Raw genomic sequence first — 17730 nt, forward strand, 5'->3', positions numbered from 1 at the left:
TCTAATCACTACACCCATAAACTCACCAGTGCTTTCTCAACATGATAACCTTGCGGAATTTGAGAGATATAACGATATCTTATAGCAGGGTGGTGGCCTTGAAGATGTGAGGATTACACAATGTAATTGTTTTGGCAGTGTGGGAACTCAGACAGTTTTTTACATTTCCAAGGTATTGTAAATGCTGGAATAAATTATTTTGGAACTTACTATTTACTCATTATACTTTGGATGATTTGGTCCATAGAGCCTCAGAGTTTGAAGACGGTCCAGGTGACTGTTTGCATACAGAATTGTCCGGAGATTCACTGTTATCACCTGTACATGTTATTATGAGATTAATATAATGAGTGTATTATGCTTGAAGGTGTGACGCAAAGCGATCAAGGACTTTTGACTAATGAGACCTTGGAACTGGTCATACAAATTACAACAAGATTTGTTTTTTACCTGCACATAGTTATCCACTAAGTTAGTAAGAGACTCCAAGTTTATAATAGACGTGTTGTGCCTGTGAGGAGTTATGCCTTTTGCTTTAGGACATGTCAAACCCTTAAGGGTTTTATAACCATTGAGCTCAGGTGCATCTTGTTTCCATTGATCATCCTTGATATGTTTCTACAACTTGATTGTAGTCCACCTGTGGTAAATTCAATTGATTGGACAAGATTTGGAAAGGCACACACCTGTCTATGTAAGGTCCCAGAGTTAGTGCATGTCAGAGCAAAAACCAACCCATGAGGTCAAAGGAATTGTCCGTAGAGCTCTGAGACGGGATTGTGTCAGCACAGATCTGGGGAAGGGTACCAAAAAACACAGTGACCTCCACCAAGAACACAGTTTCCTCCATCATTCTTAAATGGAAGAAGTTTGGAACCACCAATACTCTTCCTAGTGCTGGCCGCCCGGCCAAACTGAGTAATCGGGGAAGAAGGGCACTGGTCGGGGAGGTGACAAAGAACCCAATGGTCACCCTGACAGAGCTCCAGAGTTCCTCTGTGGGAATGGGAGAACCTTCCAGAAGGAAAACCAACTCTACAGCATTCCACCAATCAGGCCTTTATGGTAGAGTGGCCAGACGGAAGCCACTCCTCAGTAAAAGGCACATGACAGCCTGCTTGGAGTTTACCAAAAGGCACCTAAAGATTCACAGACCATGAGAAACAAGATTCTCTGGTCTGATGAATTCAAGATTGAACTTTTGGGCCTGAATGCCAAACATCACGTCTGGAGAAAACCTGGCACCATCCCTACGGTGAAGTATGAGGGATGGCAGAATCATGCTTTGTGGATGTTTTTCAGTGGCAGGCACTGGGAAACTAGTCAGGATCGAGGGAAAGATGAACAGAGCAAGGTACAGAGAGATCCTTGATGAAAATCTGCTCCAGATCGTTCAAGAACTCAGACTCTGGCAAAGGTTCACCTTCCAACAGGACAATGACCCTAAGCACACAGCCAAGAAAATGTAGGAGTGGCTTCCGGACAAGTGTCTGAATGTCCTTGAGGGGCCCTGCCAGAGCCCAGATTTGAACCCTATCAAACTTATCTTGAGAGACCTGAAAATAGCTGTGCAGTGACACTCCCCATCCAACCAGACAGAGCTTGAGAGGATCTGCAGAGAAGAATAGGAGAAACTCCCCAAATACAGGTGTGCCAAGCTTGTAGCATCACACCCAAGAAGACTCGAGGCTGTAATCACTGCCAAATATTTTTCAACAAAGTACTGGGTAAAGCATCTGAATAGTTATGTAAATGTGATATTTCAGTTTTTTATATTTAATACATTTGCTAATTGTTCTAAAAACCTGTTTTGCGTTGTGATTATGGGGTATTGTGTGTAGATTGATGGGAAAAAAACACACTTTTGCACACTTTTGGCATTCTCTCAAACAGCTTCACATGGAATGCTTTTCCAACAGTCTTGAAGGAGTTCCCACATATGCTGAGCACTTGTTGGCTGCTTTTCCTTCTATCTGCGATCCAACTCATCCTAAACCATCTTAATTGGGGTGATTGTGGAGGCCAGGTCATCTGATGCAGCACTCCATCACCATACTACTTGGTCAAATAGCCCTTACAAATCAAATCACATTTTATTTGCCACATGCACCAAATACAATAGGTGTAGTAGACCTTAAAATTAAATGTTTACTTACAAGCCCTTAAGCAACAATGCAGTTTTAAGAAAAATACCTAAAAAAACAAGGAATAAAAGTAACAAATAATTAAAGAACAGCAGTAAAATAACAATAGCGAGGCTATATACAGGGGGTACCGGTACAGAGTCAATGTGCAGGGACACCGGTTAGTTGAGGTAATTGAGGTAATATATACATGTGGGTAGAGTTAATAAAGTGACTTATGGATAGATAATAACAGAGTAGCAGCAGAGTAAAAGAGGGGTGAGGGGGCAATGCAAATAGTCTGGGTAGCCATTTGATTAATTGTTCAGTAGTCTTATGGCTTGGGAGTATAAGTTGTTTAGAAGCCTCTTAGACCTAGACTTGGTGCTAGGTACCGCTTGTCGTGCGGCAGCAGACAGAACAGTCTATGACTAGGGTGGCTGGAGTCTGACAATTTTTAGGGCCTTCCTCTGACACCGCCTGGTATAGAGGTCCTGGATGACAGGAAGCTTGGCCCCAGTGATGTACTGGGCCATACGCACTACCCTCTGTAGTGCCTTGTGGTCGGAGGCTGAGCAGTTGCCATACCAGGTGGTGATGCAACTAGTCAGGGTGCTCTTGATGGAGCAGCTGTAGAACCTTTTGAGGATCTAAGGACCCATGCCAAATCTTTTCAGTCTCCTGAGGGGGAATAGGTTTTGTTGTGCCCTCTTTACGACTGTCTTGGTGTGCTTGGACCATGTTAGTTTGTTGGTGATGTGGACACCAAGGAACTTTAAGCTCTCAACCTGCTCCACTACAGCCCCATCGAGGAGAATGGGGGCGTGCTTGGTCCTCCTTTTCCTGTAGTCCACAATAATCTCCTTAGTCTTGATCACGTTGAGGGAGAGGTTGTTGTCCTGGCACCGCACAGCCATGTCTCTGACCTCCTCCCAATATTCTGCTCGTCGATGTTGGTGATCAGGCCTACCACTGTTGTGTCGTCTGCAAACTTAATGATGGTGTTGGAGTCGTGCCTGGCCGTGCAGTCATGAGTGAACAGGGAGTACAGGAGGGGACTGAGCACTCACCCCTGAGGGGCCCCCGTGTTGAGGATCAGCGTGGCGGATGTGTTGTTACCTAGCCTTACCACCTGGGGATGGCCTGTCAGGAAGTCCAGGATCCAGTTGCAGAGGGACGTGTTTATGGTTTTAATTAATAGCATTCTCACAGGCGTTTCTTTTGTCCAGGTGTGAAAGGGCAGTGTGGTGTGCGATTGAGAGTGTGTCATCTGTGGATATGTTTGGGTGGTACACAAATTGGAGTGGATCTAGGGTTTCTGGGATAACGGTGTTGATTTGAGCCATGACCAGCGTTTCAAAGCACTTAATGGCTACAGACCTGAGTGCTACTGGTCGGTAGTCATTTAGGCAGGTTACCTTAGTGTTCTTGGGAACAGAGACTATGGTGGTCTGTTTGAAACATGTTGGTATTACAGACTCAGACAGGGAGAGGTTGAAAATGTCAGTGAAGACACTTGTCAGTTGGCCAGTGCATGCTTGAAGTACACATCCTGGTAATCCGTCTGGCCCTGCGGCCTTGTGAATGTTGACCTGTTTAACCTATTTGGGATAGGCGGGACGCAAATGTCTTCACTGGCCAATTGCCAGGGAAAATGCAGAGCGCCAGATTAACACAATTTGAGGAAAAAAATAATAATTTCTGAACAGTTAGTCCTCGGGGTTTTGCCTGCTACCATAAGTTCTGTTATACTCACAGACATGATTCAAACAGTTTTAGAAACTTCAGTGTTTTCTATCAAAATCTATGAATACTATGCATATCTTATATTCTTGGCATGAGTAGCAGGAAGTTGAAATTGGGCATGCTATTTATCCAAAAGTGAAAAATCTGCCCCCTAGCCCCAAGAGGTCTTACTCAGATCGTCTGCAGAGAGCGTGATCACACAGTCATCCGGAACAGTTGCTTTCATGCACGTTTCAGTGTTACTTGCCTCGAAGCGAGCATAGAAGTAATTTAGCTCGTGTGGTAGGCTTGTGTCACTGGGCAGCTCTCGGCTGTGCTTCCCTTTGTAGTCTGTAATAGTTTGGGTTAAGTCCTGCCATATCCGACGAACGTCGGAGCCTGTGTAGTATGATTCGATCTTAGTCCTGTAATGACACTTTGCCTGTTTGATGGTTTGTCGGAGGGCATAGCAGGATTTCTTATAAGCTTCCGGGTTAGAGTCCCGCTCCTTGAAAGCGGCAGCTCTACTCTGCCTGTAATCCATGGCTTCTGGTTGTGGTATATACGTACAGTCACTGTGGGGACGACGTCATCAATGCACTTATTGATGAAGCCAGTGACTGATATGGTGTACAGTACTGCTCAATGCCATCGGAAGAATCCCAGAACATATTCCAGTCTGTGATAGAAGTCCTGTAGCTTAGCATCTGCTTCATCTGACCACTTTTTTATTGACCGAGTCACTGGTGCTTCCTGCTATAATTTATGCTTGTAAGCAGGAATTAGGTGAATAGAATTCTGGTCAGATTTGCCAAATGGAGGGCGAGGGAGTGCTTTGTTTGTGGAGTAAAGGTGGTCTGGAGTTTTTTCCCTCTGGTTGCACATTTAACATGCTGGTAGAAATTTGGTAAAAGGATTTAAGTTTTCCTGCATTAAAGTCCCCGGACATTAGGAGTGCCACCTCTGGATGAGCGGTTTCCTGTTTGCTTATGGTGGTATACAGCCCATTGAGTGCGGTCTTAGTTCCAGCATCATTTTGTGGTGGTATATAGACAGCTACAAAAAATACAGATGAAAACTCTCTAGGTAGATAGAGTAGTCTACAGCTTATCATGAGATACTCTACTTCAGGCGAGCAAAACCTTGAGACTTCGATAGATATCCTGCACTAGCTGTTGTTTACAAATATACATAGAGCTCTATCCCTAGTCTTAGCAGAGGCCAATACAATGTATAACCCGCAAGCTGTATGTTATTCATGTCGTCGTTCAGCCAATACTCAGCGAAACATAAGATATTACAGTAATTATTGTCCTGTTGGTAGGATATACGTGCTTTTAGTTTGTCCAATTTATTATCCAGCGATTGTACTACAGCCAATAGTACAGATGGCAAAGGCAGATTAGCCACTTGTCGGCAGATCACAAGGCACCCAGATCTCTTTCCGCAATACCTCTTCCATCCTTTTCTCCTACCAATGACAGGGATGAAGGCCAGTTCAGGTGTCTGGAGTAAATCCCTCTCATCCTACACATTAAAGAGAAATTCTTCGTCCAGTTGGAGGCGAGTAATCGCTGTTCTAATTTCCAGAAGCTATTTTCGGTCATTAGAGTCTGTAGCATCAACATTATGTTCCAAATAAGTTACAAAAAAGTGAAAAAACTAACAAAATAGCATGGTTGGTTGAGAACCCATGAAATGACAGCCTGGATGCGTGTTGGGTCATTGTCCTGTTGAAAAACAAATAATGGTCCCACTGCCAGATGGGATGGCGTATCGCTGCAGAATGCTGTGGTAGCCATGCTGGTTAAGTGTGCCTTGAATAACAAAAACAAATAGCAGACAGTGTCACCAGCAAAGCAACCCCACATCATCACACCTCCTCCTCCATGCTTCACGGTGGGAACCACACATGTGAATATCATCCGTTCACAAAGACATGGTGGTTGGAACCAAAAATCTAAAATGTTTATTAATCAGACCACAGGAAAGCTTTTCACCGGTCTAATGTACATTGCTCATGTTTCTTGGCCTAAGTAATTCTCTTCTTCTGATTGGTGTCCTTTAGTAGTGTTTTTTTTGCAGCAATTTGACCATGAAGGCCTGATTCACGCCGTCTCCTCTGAACAGTTGATGTTGAGATGTGTCTGTTACTGGAGCTCTGTGAAGAATTTATTTGGGCTGCAATGTCTGAGGCTGGTAACTCTAATGAACTTATCCTCTGCAGCAGAGGTACCTCTGTGTCTTCCTTTCCTGTGGTGGTCCTCATGAGAGCCAGTTTCATCATAGCGCTTGATGTTTTTTTGTGACTGCACTTGAAGAAACTTGAAAAGTTCTTGAAATTTTTCATATTGACTGACTTTCATGTCTTAAAGTAACGGACTGTCGTTTCTCTTTGCTTATTTGATCTGTTCTTGCCATAATATGGACTTGGTATTTTACCAAATAGGGCTATCTTCTGTATACCACCCCTAGCTTGTCACAACACAACTGATTGGCTCAAATGCATTAAGAAGGAAAGAAATTTCACAAATTAACTTTTAACATGACACACATGTTAATTGAAATGCATTCTTGGTGACTACCTCATGAGCTGGTTGAGAGAATGCAAAGAGTGTGCAAAGTTGTCATCAAGGTAAAGGGTGGCTACTTTGAAGAATCTCAAATATAAAATTATATTTTTTGTTTCTACATGATTCCATATGTCATTTCATAGTTTTGATGTATTCTCTATTTATTATACAATGTAGAAAATAGTAAAAATAAAGAAAAACCCTTGAATGAGTAGGTGTGTCCAAACTTTTGACTGGTAATGTACTTACTATAGCCCGCAAAAACGCTACAGTAAATACTACAGTAAACTCCAGTTTACAAAACCACTACAGTAAATACTGTACTTCAGAAATCCTTATAGTATATACTAGTATTTTTTTACTACAGTATTTATACTTAAGTAAACTGTAAATACTACAGTATACTACAGTAAATACTACAGGAAAGTCCACAAAAACACTACAGTGAATAATTTAATTAATATACACTATAGTATTTTTTTATGTGTGTGGGCTACAACCTGAACAACGTCCTCTTGCCCAACACTTTCCACATCTTCCAGGTGAAACGGCTTTGCCTGCAGGGAAACCAGATATCTTAACTCACTCAGGGTGTCTTCTCACACTTAGAGAAACTAGATGAGCTGAATCTTCGCAGCAACTTGATCACAAACTTGAGCTCTGGAACCTTTCCCTCTAGCTTCGAAGAGCTCGATCTCAAAGGCAACAGGCTGGTGCAGCGTTTGCCAGATTCATTTGGCCGTCTAACAAGTCTCACCCACGTGTTCCTGTCCATGAACCAGCTCACTGATGTTCCAGAGAATGTCTCTGGAACCTGACAGCCCTGCAGAACCTGGACCTCTCGGAGAACCAGCTCACATTGCTGTCCAGAACCATCTTCCAAGATCTCACCAAGATGAAAATCGTCCACCTGCAGAATAACAACCAGACCTGGGCCTTTGAGAGGACAGGGTCTGGTCTCAGTAGAGAGGGACCAGCTGGTGTGTCCAAGTCATTTCTCCTCTAGGACCAAAGCCACCACCTTCTAAGGCTTGAAGGACGGAGAGGTCAAACCCTAGCGAGTGTACTGTCCAGGTCATCAATGACAACATGGCGGGGTCGGGGGTGTAACTGTGTTGTATCTGTAAAAATGGATAAGCAGCTGCTCTTGATCATTGCCATGAAGCCACACCTTTCCAACTCACATTAAAAGTTCAGAATTAAATGGTGTAGGCTATGTACAAATAATGACACTCAAATTGAAAACAATTAAACAAAATAATGAGCCTAATTGAGGTGTCGAGTACAGCTCACATTCCAGTGTTCGAACTTGTAAACAAGGCTGCGTGGGATTTCTCTTATTGCGGCTTCATGCAGCCAATGGCAACGTAAGCTTTAGGTATATGCCAGGTGCCGCTTATGGATTTGACAGCTCTAACGCAGTTACACCTCTGACACCGCCAAAACAACCACTATGAGGATGTCGGCTTCAAGCGGATCTGATTGAATATAGAGCCCTAACTGTGTGAATGGAGTTCCTCAGCGCCTGGACGGAAGCTTTGCAAGAACTCTATGCGGAGTTCAGACTTTGTTTATGCACACGTACATCATAGAGTTTTGTCATACGCACAATATTGTATTTGCCAACATACTGTACCTGAGACAAAAGTGAATTCCCCAATGAATGTCATTTAATTTTGAGGTACTGACTATATTTCCCGCTCATTCTGAGAGATAAGAGAGATGGATGAACTGTTTCTTGTGAGGTTCAAAGTTCATCCCTAGAGTTCTAGAGACCATGTCATGAGTCCAGTACCATAACAGATATACATATGCTGCAATGTATACCGTTGCCAGCAGACGACTCTAGTTCTCCATTGACTTCACTGGCCATTTTGTGATTATTCACCTTTTTTTGGTACCACTGCCTTCTGTAGATTCTCCAACATCAACATACTAGTTCAGAAGTAGTCTTTAACTCTGAGATGCAACAGAAAATTCACTTGCTGCTTTCAGCCACCCCAGCAATAAACCTAGTCGTTGTTGGGTAGCTGATTAGTCCGTTTTTGCATGGCCAATTAAAAAAACAAATTTCATATGGATTTTTGTCACATAATCCCAACTGGTTGGTAGACATTTCAGTATGACCTTATGCTTTTTTGAAAAATACACCTTTTTGAGCCCTTGAGTGCTAATAGTGTAAAAAGACGGTAATATACCCTGTCAATTAAGGATAAGCAGCTATACATTTGAAACAAAATATAAATAACTCCGGGATTAGATCAATTAATGGAAGGTCATTTTCCTGATCTATAATCGATCAGTTTGATTTAAAACATTTTAATAAAAAATTTAAAAAACAAGGTAAACATAAGATATACCCAGCAAAAGATCAAACATGTCAGAGTGAAAATGGAGAAGACCAAATTGTGTGGAGCACAAATCCAACAAACACAAGCATTGGTGCAGGTGCTTACAAAGAATCCCCCATGGAGATAGAACATCAATTAATGGGAGCCTCTCCCTCTTTTAATCTGGGGTTTAAAAGTTGATAGAGACAAACAAATTGTCCACAGAGACTTGTCTTCACACCTCACTGCCCCAGCACACAGAAAAGGATGATAGGACAGGGGAGAGAAAGGAAAGAGACGAGGAAGAAGGAGGGGGAGGGGGAAAGGGAGGGGTGGGGCACACGGATGGCAACACCTTGAATAAAGCACTCTAACCCCACACTTTATGAGTCAGGGGTCATCGGGTCGATTGGGTCCTTGGTCTGAGCTGAATGACATCACTATTCAAATGACAAAGTAGTGGCCTCCAAAGCTGGCAGGGTTGGCATGAAAATGAGTAATCCTCACTTGACCAACAAAACTAAGGGAGTAAACATGAATTGAAGTGGGGAAAGACACTGAGTATACTAAACATTATTAACACCATCCTAATATTAAGTCCCCCCCGATACACAGATCTAATGAGCACCAAATGTGCACAATATAAGTACTGGGGTATTCAATCAAATATCCCTGGTCATATAGCTTTGGGACAAAACAAGTCTATTCAACCATTGAGACAAAGCTAGACATTAAACCAAAAATACAAATTGAATTTGAGGTTTAGCATTTTGTTGACTGAACACAAAGCTAGATTTGAATTGAAACTTGTCTTGTCAGTCAGCTACTCAGTATGGCATGCAGAGTGGGCAGCGTTGCACCAGTATAAAGTTTGCTCCTGCTATTTTCAGATGGGGAAACAAATTAAACCAACAAAAGATGTTTGACCATTTTTATTTACACTTACATTGACAATTATTTCTATCTTTCATGCTTTATCTCCTCTTGAATATACCTGGGGAAATACAAACGCTTCATAAATCAATCAGACTCTAAATTGTGCTCATTACACACATACAACACAAGCTGGCTAACGACCCAATCACCAGCTGTAATGACTGAAGTCCTGGGGAGAGGTCAAGCAGCCAGACCAGGACTTCTCTCTAACCGTCCAATTATTCATGAAGTTCTGACACTCACTAGAAAAGCAGGGGGATTTGAATAGGTGAAATTCCAAATGTACAGGAGCAGGGAGTTAGAGGCTGTGCTGCTGTCCTGCGAGGCTAGTTGGAAAGCACCTTTTAACCCCACAGCCAGGATCTCTCTGGCTCTCCCCAGTCCCCCACTTATATGCCAGTTAGTGCTGGGCACCATACTTCACACAGCACTTCTTCAGCTGGGAGGGTGGGGATTGTATGGAAGGGAAGTGGGATATTGAGGTCGGGGCATTATCTTAAAGGACACACAATGTCCAGACGACACAATGCGCTGGGAGGTTTCCCACAGAGTTTAGGACAGCCGAGGAGAGGGGAGTGGCTGTGAGGGCAGACCAGGGTTCCGAGGACAAAGGGGAGAGGTCATCTGAGATCTACAGCCTGAGGAGAGGGAGAGAGAGGAGAGAGGATATGGGTTTGGCTGTCATTTGTGGTCAAGAGGATTTCAGCCAATACAAAACTGGGGCAGTTATAGTCTATAGGTACTGCTTTTGTTATGAGTGTAATTTTCAAAAGGTCCAAGTCATGACATCATAGAGATGAAACTTAATTTATTCAACTAGGACATGCATCAATTCACTCTTGTAAAAGACAATAGGCCTAGATTACAGTTCACTTTTTTGTTGTTGTAAGGCAGGCAGATCTTTTTAAATCCACAATGTGTACCCTTGTTATCTCACTCACAAAGTCAGTTGTAGACAGATTCTGTAAATGTCAGATCGAGAGCCAGCACTGTGCATTGAGTGGCATTATGCCATAGGTGGCTATAGGCCAGCGTCCCTTCTTCACATTCATGCACCATGATGCAGTGAGCCATATCCCCTAAACACAAACAGGACATTTTACCCTCCATGCTAGTAAACGAGTGTCAATATTCATCCAGACCACCAAGGGAGGGGCCAATGAGTGTCACTGACCAACTTAGGAACAGCTGACCTGGTGTCAAGTGGATGAGGAGAGCAGGCCCAAATGGTAATCTCTCATCTCATTGCTGCACTGCTCTTCGTCTAGTCTCCTCTACGGGAGGATAACAAGAGAATTTAAGCTTCTTAACGTCAAATTAAAATGATTGGGGAAGAATTCATCTGCAGCCCTGGACCGAGGGACCTGAGGGACCTGCTCTTATAACGGAGATCCTGGTTTTGTTTGACACTTGGGGCCCTCCAGATGGAGTGCTGTTAATATGCACACCACCCATGCTTCGTTGTCTCTCAAGGGAGTCCCCATTTCAATGCATTTTTGTTTTGTTTTCAATTATAGTTTGTAGATAGCCAAGTCAATGGAGATTCTAATGAAGAGTTGTGGAGAAAGACATCCTTTTTAACACCACAACGCAGTGTTGTAATAATCGAGACCGGTCTTGGTGTCGAGTCCAGTCTCGAGGCCACATATTTAGTGTCTTTCACTGGCGTGTATTCATGGATTCTAAGGGAAGCCAGACTTCCCCAAAAACTGACCTAAAAATGTATGTATATATTTTTAAAATAATGTATAATTTGTCTATCTGTGTTTCATAATGTTCCTTCAGTTCCTAAGAGGCTGAATGTATCTCACAGGAGAAAGCATCCGAGCGAGCGAAACAGCACCCCTCTGTCTCTCTACGTGTAGGCCATCTATCTGATGCTGTCTGGTCCAAACGAGTATGATATTGTTGCCGCCCGTAGCATTGAAGGCAAGGGAAGCCAGCGAGCATCTGGCCTCCCCTGACAAAAAAAGTATTCAACATTTGCCAATCAGCATTGAGCTCAACTGGCTCACCTAAAAAAAGTGTTAAGAGAAGCCAGCTTGGATTTGGCGTCACTCCTATCAAATCATTGATAGAAAAACTTGAATTGTTGCATCTTGTTGTGTTGTTGTCATCCGGTGGCTAGCTAGCCAGCTAGCTAAAATCATCCCTTTCCTAAATTAGCCATGGATGGAGATAGGGATTTGGACTGGTGGTTTGGTATGGGTTCCCAGATCCTCAAAAAGTTCTGCAGCTGCACCATCGAGAGCATCCTGACCAGTTGCATCACCGCCTGGTATGCTAACTGTTCGGCATCTGACCGGAGCGCCATGTCTAGGTCCAAAAGGCTCCTGAACAGCTTCTACCCCCAAGACATAAGACTGTTGAACAATTAATCAAATGGCCATCGGACTATTACATTGACCCTCGCCCCTTTATTTTTACACTGCTGCTACTCGCTGTTTATTATCTATGCATAGTCATTTTACCCCTACCTACATGTACAAATGACCTCCATTAACATGTAGCCCCGCACATTGATTCGGTACCGGTAAATATTTTCTTAACTCTATTTGAACTGCATTGTTTGTTTTGGGCTTGTAAGTAAGCATTTCACTAATCACTGCCAAAGCTCCTTCAACAGAGTACTGAGTAAAGGGTCTGAATACTTATGTAAATGTGATATTTCCATTTTTGATTTGTCATTATGGGGTACTGTGTGTAGATTGATGAGGGGGGGAAAAAACAATTTTATCGATTTTAGAATAACTGTAACATTACAAAATGTGGAAAAAGTCAAGGGGTCTGAATACTTTCCGAATGCAATGTACTGTATATATATCATGGTCGCAAGGCATATGAAGAACAGGTTAATGAGCAAACAACGTAATTATCACCACACAGGTTGTAATATGGCTCGGCTTCTACAGTGATTTTATTCACGACTGGTGTCTCTGTCTTGAATTGGTCTCGGGAGAGTGAGGACTCGTCTCTTCTTCTTGAGACCAGCAGAGTAAAACAACGAGTAATTATCAGCTTCCATTCAGTCGGCTCATACAACTGCCAGGCCAGATATATCCACTCCTTTCTTGAAACATTAATATCTTAACAGTCTTTATATCTACTATAGACATGTTTGCGAGGGGGCGAACCTATAGGCCTTCCGTGTGTGTAATACCAGCACACTCATGTAGGTGAGTGCACTTTTTGTGTATCAAGAGTAGTGTAGTGGAGGTATACGACTTATCAATTATGTAGTACAATAGAGAAATCATGCACAAAGTAGCCTTCACAATTGCAAAGCCTGTAAAATATTTTAACTTTGCCCCCGCACGCACACATAGCCTAGTTTCAGGGGAATACCATCTGCAGACCGCAAGCGTGTGCAGCTCTCAACTAGTTTTGGCATGGAGAAGCTCACAGAAGAATGACATTGGTAGCCGGTAGGGTAGGATGATATTTACCAGGAAATGCTAACTAAGGCAACAATGAGTATGCAAGCCAGGTATTGAAAAGGTTTAGTCCAAAGTGTTGGTTAGTAAGCTATTTGTAGTGCAGAATTGTCATCCTGAGCTGCTTGCATCAGAGACGTATACATGGATGGTGCCTGGGTGACAGGCCCACCCAATCAGATTGATGTGGTTTAAGTATTGTTGTGGATTTAGACCATCAAATGTTGGTATTTTTTTCTATTAAAAAAAGTGTGATCTTGAGAGTGAAAATCTGAAAATTCTACAGGAAAACTCTTTCTTTTTTTAACAGGAAACAGGATTTTTCACACAGGGTGCCTTTACTTCTCTGGGCGGGACGTTTGGGAACTTTTTAACAAAATTAAACTACACCACCTTTTCCAGGCACCACTAAACCACTGTATAGGGCCGATGGAAAGACAGCAGTCACACACAGCATGATGTTAAAGGATAAGCAGTCCATAAACTCTGAAATAATAAGCCAGTAGGTCCCAATCATGAGAATACAAAAACACAACCATTAAGGATTTCCCAATCAAAATGTACAACTATTACTTCCCATTGCAAAAAAACATTTTACGTTTAGCATACAAAGTAACCGCTGACCTAAAGTTTACAGTGGAACTGACAACGTTTTGACTACTTTGCAGATATGAAACAAACATACACTCATAATATTGTTAAAAAATATGAAATTCCCAGTTTATGCTACAAAACCAACTTTATAAACCAACTTTATAAAACCAACTTTATAAAACTTTTTCAAAGTTCAGTGACGTACACTAAGGCATTGTTGGCAGAGTAGATGGATGCAGTTCAATGCATGATTAATATAATTCACCAATACATTTCTTGGTAGTCACAAAAATATTACTATCAGGTTGTACATCACAGCTGGCCTGGTACATTGTTTGCTTCCTCTATTCGGGATGCACTGTTTAAGTTTCAATGACTCAATATTCTGCACAAAAACAGACAAATGTAACTAAGGCTGGGAATGTCAATACAATCAAACTAGCAAGGGCAATGATCACAAGTCATTCATAACATAGCTAGTAAACTAGCGTATCTATTTATGTAGCAAGCTAAAAACACGGAGCGTAACGTTAGCTAGATAGCTAGCTGCTAGGAGGATGTCATGTCATGCTATTGGAGGGGTGGGTGAGTGACTGACTTTTTCCTCTCTTAGTTTTTTGGTGGCTACACACAGCTGGAGATGCAGGTGTCATTTGGTTAGCTAGCAACAACTTGAACGACTTACCCAGTTAACATATCTCTTGCATTCGCAAATTCACTCTGGCTATCTACTCCGATTTCAGAGCACTCTCGTCGGAGTGTGCCAGATCGCAGAACAACTGATGAATTTATGAACGCGTAACACCCGCTGAATATGACAGGTGTCAGTAAACGTAGGCAAAAAAAGTAATAGTTAGTCAAGAATGCTCTAGATAACATGTAAACAGCCTAACCAGTTTTGCTACGGCAAGTAAAATGGTAAGAGTGAGGTGTTCTCTCATTTGTGTCTGGAAGTAGCTAGCTAGCAAACTAGCCAACTTTAGCCAGTTAGCTTGGGTGCTTGGCTTGGACAAGCATGCATTTGCAGGCAAGCTGTAGAAGGATGAGGAGGTTACAATTCCTCATTGACAATCAGTGAATTTTTGACGGCAACTAGCTGAAAAAGTTTGAGGGGTTTTATACGTATAATGTTCATTCGTTAGATTTGAGTTCAACCTTTTTAATTGTTGTTAGATCAATTGGACTGTAATGTTCACAAATCTAAGAGGACTCCCTTGGTATTTACAGATTTGCAGAAATCCATTCAGGTGTACTTCGTAGCTTTGGCCAATGTGGTCTAATGGTCTAAAGTTGTGCTGTTTCAACAACCTGTAAACACACAGTCCAGTTCAAAGTGTTTGTATAAAGGCAAACTGTAGCTCTGATTGGCTATTGCACACCGGTCTGTGTAGAATCTGGACCAGGACAAGACAGATGTTTTTATTCTGTTTTATTTACTGCTGTCTAATAATTGTCCAAATGCAAGACCGCATTCCCTCTATATTGCTATAGAATTTTCACAAATGCCTCAGTTGTAAAGTAGACGCAGGGAGTTAGGAAGCAGGTGTAGATGGTGAGTTTAATAATAACGAACATGGAGAGTTACAAAAACTAGAGAAGCATCGACATGAAAATGAATCCAATGGCTCCAGTCATTGGACCTTGCTCGGGGATGGCTCCAAGGGCGAGGAGTGGGCCGGTCCGGACGGCGAAGGTGGAAATCTTGGTTGATGTTGGGATCTAGAATGTCGTCCACCAGAACCCAACGCCGCTCCTCTGGACCGTACCCCTCCCAGTCCACTAGGTACTGAAGCCGACCCCCACGACATCGGGAGTCCAGGAGGGATCTGAAGGCATAGGCAGGGCTTCCCTCAATGTCCAGGGGAGGCGGAGGGGTGCAACAGGCCTGCAATATTTTAGGTCAGGCATCCACAAGTCCGTGTGAACCTCTCCACCAACCCCCCAACACACACACACATAAACATCCCTAAAATCCCCATAAAACTTTAGCAAGCCCTCTCAATGATCACCCCCAGATGCCTCACACATGGTTATTTAGTTTCTAATCCCATCCACCCAATCAGTTCAAAAGGTCAAGTCTGTAACTGAACCAACCCCCAGTTATGGGGCTATCTCACTTTAAAGGGACACCTGCAGTGAAAGTTCATCTTTATGGTGCTGGTCATAACCCCATGTGGGCAGAGAGCCAAGTGTAGCAGGAACAGAAGGGGGTAACAAGACCTGCAGACACCAAAGTCAACTACTTTGAAGATCTGGTAGCAGGTGATGTAGTCATGTCCTTGATTTAAATATCTGACATCAGTAGTCTTATCTATGGTGAAAAATGCAATCATTGCGATATCAGGTTGTCATGTTGCTACTTGGCTCAATCCAAAAGCCATGTCTAAAAGCTAAGAAACATGTCTCAGGACCTTCAAAATGTGAGTAGTAGTGCTGATCTAAGATCAGTTTTGACTTTTAGATAATGATGAATAAGATAATATAGCCAAGGGGGACATGATCTTAGATCAGCACTCATAGTCTGAGACACTTTATGCGTATATGTATACAGTGGCAAGAAAAAGTATGTGAACCCTTTGGAATTACCTGGATTTCTGCATAAATTGGTCATCCATTTGATCTGATCTTCATCTAAGTCACAACAATAGACAAACATAGTATGTTTAAAGAAATAATGCACAAATTATTGTATTTTTCTTGTCTATATTGAATACATAATTTAAACATTCACAGTGTAGGTTGGAAAAAGTATGTGAACCCCCTAGGCTAATGACTTCTCCAAAAGCTAATTGTCGTCAGGAGTCAGCTAACCTGGAGTCCAATCAATGAGATGAGATTGGAGATGTTGGTTAGAGCTGCCTTGCCTATAAAAACACTCACAAAATGTGAGTTTCCTATTCACAAGATGCATTTGCCTGATGTGCACCATGCCTTGAACAAAATAGATCTCAGAAAACATAAGATTAAGAATTGTTGACTTGCATAAAACTGGAAAGGGTTACAAAAGCACCTCTAAAAGCCTTGATGTTCATCAGTCCACAGTAAGACAAATTGTCTATGAATGGAGAAAGTTCAGCACTGTTGCTACTCTCCCTAGGAGTGGCCGTCCTTGCAAAGATGACTGCAAGAGCACAGCGCAGAATGCTCAATGAGGTTAAGAAGAATCCTAGAGTGTCAGCTAAAGTCTTACAGAAATCTCTGGAGCATGCTAACATCTCTGTTGTCGAGTCTACGATATGTAAAACACTAAATAAGAATGGTATTCATGCGAGGACTCCATGGAAGAAGCCACTGCTGTCCCCCCAAAAATTGCTGCACATCTGAAGTTTGAAAAAGTGCACCTGGATGTTCCACAGCACTATTGGAAAAATATTCTGTGGACAGATGAAACTACAGTTGAGTTGTTTGGAAGGAATACACAACACTATGTGTGGAGAAAAAGGGGACAGCACACCAACATCAAAACCTCATCCCAACTGTAAAGTATGGTGGAGGGAGCATCATGGTTTGGGGCTGCTTTGCTGCCTCAGGGCCTGGACAACTTGCTATCGTTGACATAAAAATGAATTCCCAAGTTTATCAAGACATTTTTCAGGAGAATGTTAGGCTATCTGTCCGCCAATTGAAGCTCAACCGAAGTTGGGTGATGCAACAGGACAACGACCCAAAACACAGAATGGCTTCAACAGAAGAAAATACGCCTTCTGGAGTGGCCCAGTCAGAGTCCTGACCTCAACCTGATTGAGATGCTGTGGCATGACCTCAAGAGAGCAGCTCACACCAGACATACCAAGAATATTGCTGAACTGAAACAGTTTTGTGAAGAGGAATGGTCCAAAATTCCTCCTGACCGTTGTGCAGGTCTGAGTCGCAACTACAGAAAACATTTGGTTGAGGTTATTGCTGCCAAAGGAGGGTCAACCAGCTATTAAATCCAAGGGTTCACATACTTTTCCCACCCTGCACTGTGAATGTTTACACGGTGTGTTCAATGAAGACATGAAAACGAATAATT

The sequence above is a fragment of the Oncorhynchus tshawytscha genome, linkage group LG10 (assembly GCF_018296145.1).
Source record: "Oncorhynchus tshawytscha isolate Ot180627B linkage group LG10, Otsh_v2.0, whole genome shotgun sequence".
Classification (NCBI taxonomy): Eukaryota; Metazoa; Chordata; class Actinopteri; order Salmoniformes; family Salmonidae; genus Oncorhynchus; species Oncorhynchus tshawytscha.